Below are 3,294 nucleotides of genomic sequence, written 5' to 3'. Positions count from 1 at the left end.
TAAATATTTACCCAAGAGAAACTCAAGCTTTCACTGCAGAAATATTTATAGTAAGTCTGTAGCTACATTATAACAGAAAAAGCTTGAAAAATCCCAAATGTTCCCTGAAAGGGAATAGGTAACTATATTTTTGGTATCTTCAAACAGTGGATTATAGTGAACAGTGGATTATAGTGGCACTAAAATACTGATGAATCTTTCAAACTTCTTATAATACATGCTTGGCTCATTAACTATCAGTACTTCATCTTATGTAATATATGCATTTAATTAGCTGCATCTCACACATTTTGGCATCCAGTTCTTTTATTACTGCTCAATTCAAAGTATTTTCTTATATTTATAATTCTTTCTTTTAATAATGCATTATTTAGAAGTACCTTAATTTCTAAACNGGCATCCAGTTCTTTTATTACTGCTCAATTCAAAGTATTTTCTTTTTTTTTTTTTTAAAGATTTTATTTATTTATTCGACAGAGATAGAGACAGCCAGCGAGAGGAACACAAGCAGGGGGAGTGGGAGAGGAAGAAGCAGGCTCATAGTGGAAGAGCCTGATGTGGGGCTCGATCCCATAACGCCGGGATCACGCCCTGAGCCCAAGGCAGACGCTTAACCGCTCTGCCACCCAGGCGCCCCCAAAGTATTTTCTTATATTTATAATTCTTTCTTTTAATAATGCATTATTTAGAAGTACCTTAATTTCTAAACATAGTTTTTTTCTACTTCTTAAAAATTTTATTTGTGTTTACTTACACAGTCTATATAATTTCATTCCTTTGAAATGACCTGAGATATGTCTTATATGCCATTAAATGGTTAATTTCTGCAAATGTTTGAAAACAATGTATATTTTACACTTCTTTTGTGCAGTATCCAATATTTGCCCCTTAGGTCATTTTTACTAATTATTTGTTGTTGAAATCTGTATCTTTACTAATTTTTTGTCTGCTTATTCTTTCAATAATTGAAAAAATCATTTTACAGTCTCCCACTATGATTATGAAGTCCTTTCTTTTGTTCTGTCACATTTTCCCCCTTATTTATTCTGAGGCTATGTTCAGTATATAAGAATTGAGAATTGTTACATAGCTTTCTTTATACCCTGGGAAGGCTTTTAACTTAAAGCCTATTTAACTGATAGTAATATACCAGCTTTCTATTCATGAATGTTGCCATGGCATACTTTCATTTTTACTTCCAATTTTTCTGTGCCTCCATATTTTAGAGAGATCTTTTGTAAACAGCATTTGCTTCTCTTGTTTCTTTTTTCTCTTTTCTTGCTGTCTTTTAGATTAAATTTTTAAAAATTCAATTTGTATTTCCTTTGGCTAGCTTAGAACCTATGCACAGTGTGTCTAGTCTTTTAGTGGTTACCATGGAAGTTATTACATGAATTCTTAACTTATCGGTGTTTAAAGTCAGTATTTTTATTATTCTCCTAGAAAGCTGAGGGCCTTAGGACACTCTAACTTCAGTATCTCACTCTCAACTTATTTACTGCTGTTCTAGTTTATTAGTGTGGTGAATTTTCAATTTTTAAAATGTCCACATGCTATTATAATTATTGCTTTATATAGCAAAGTTACTTTGTATTTACTACTTTATTTTTCATTCTTTCCTGTATGTCTCATCTTTCATCTTTTTTAAACATTTTTAAATTTTTAAATTTCTCTTAAGTGGGCCCCATGCCCAGCATGGGCTTGAACTAACAACCCGCAGTCAAGAGTCATGTGCTCTGCTGACTGAGGCAGCCAGGTGCCCCCACATCTTTTATCTTTCGCCTGAAGAGTGTCTTTTAGAAAATTTGTCTTTTCTGTTTGGAAGCTTCTAAGAAATTACAAGTTTCATATGTGTGTGTATTTACTTATTTATTTTTACTTTTATACTGCATTACTTTTGGAGAGTGCATTTTTTTAATGTTTACTTTTTCCTTTATTGACAACTTTGGATGCATTTTTAGGTTTTGGTTCCCAAAGGGCATTTTTCACTAATCTTGAAGCTGCCCCTCTCTCCAGCTTGCCAGCCTTTTTCTTGAGTGTTATTTCCTTGACTCTGTTCATGTATACTCTGATTCTTTCCAATTCCTACTTTACTGGATGTTCCTGAGGATTAACTCCCTGAGTTGCCAAATAAACCTAAAACATTGAATTTAATGTGTAAGCAGAAACTAAATCAACTTTTGCTTGTTCAAAGAAATGAAACTTCTGCAACAACTCATTTGTAGAAACCTACATCATGGTCTTCAGCATCTCATCCACAGCACCAACAGAATTCTCAAATGTTGATAAATACTCATGAATTCTTTTAAAGATTTATTTATTTGAGAGAGAGAGGGAGAGCCTGAGCAGGAGGAGGGGCAGAGGGAGAGGGACAGGGAATCCTTGAACAAACTCCCTGCTGAGAGCAGAGCCTGACACAAGACTTGACTCCAGGACCCTGAGACCATGACCTGAGCTGAAACCAAGAGTCAGCCACTTAACCAACTGAGCCACCCAGGCGCCCCAATACTCATGAATTTCTATTGGATAGTCTTCATTAATTTCTTCACTTGCCATTTACTGGTCTTCTACTCCTGTCTCTGGAGAGTACATTTTTTAATCTGAGAAATTTGTTTTATGTTATGGGAAATTCTCAGCTATTGCTTTTTAAAAATATTTTCTCCTATCTAATTTTTGCATTTTATTCATACTAAAATGCTAAAAATAAGCATCTGTAAATACACTACCCTGCTTAAGAACTAGACACTGCCCATGCTACAGAATCACGCTTTGCTGTTCCTTTCTCTTGTCCCTGCCCACTCCCCGAAAGAACCAGCATCCTGGATCATCTTCTCCTTGCTTTAAAAAATTGTTTCATTACATATTTTTTAAGTTTTACATAACTTTTCAACTTCATAAGGTAATTTCATACTAAGTCTTTTTGACTTGCTAGTCCTAAAAATCTAAAGTTTGGTTTCTAAAGTGATTCTGTGTTGTTGAGGATATAGTTCATTTATTTTCACTGTTACATACTATTCCATTGTAGGAATATGTATCATCCTATTCTGCTGCAGATTATTTTGTGGGTTTTTTTTCTGTTGGAATCAATGTTGGCAGACAGATGCAAGGGGTTCTCTAGAGAATGCACTTAGAAGTGAAATTGCTCATGTTGAACTTGAGAAAATTCCAAATTGTTTTCCAAAGTGATTAAATCAATACACTCTAGCTAGTAATATGGAAAAGTTCCTGTTATTTCCTATCTTCACCTATATGGTATTGTTAGACTTCTTGTTTGTTTTTTGCTTTTGTTTTGTT

General features: G+C 34.0%; 1 pseudogene; it reads right to left on the bottom strand.

Annotated features, from left to right (window-relative positions):
• Nucleotides 1-1,914: 1,914 nt before the first annotated feature.
• Nucleotides 1,915-2,556, bottom strand: LOC117796332 (annotated as a pseudogene).
• Nucleotides 2,557-3,294: the final 738 nt, after the last annotated feature.

Source organism: Ailuropoda melanoleuca, chromosome 2 (genome assembly GCF_002007445.2).
Source record: "Ailuropoda melanoleuca isolate Jingjing chromosome 2, ASM200744v2, whole genome shotgun sequence".
Classification (NCBI taxonomy): domain Eukaryota; kingdom Metazoa; phylum Chordata; class Mammalia; order Carnivora; family Ursidae; genus Ailuropoda; species Ailuropoda melanoleuca.
Note: the sequence above shows the minus strand (reverse complement) of the source record. Positions and strands in the feature narration are given on the sequence as shown.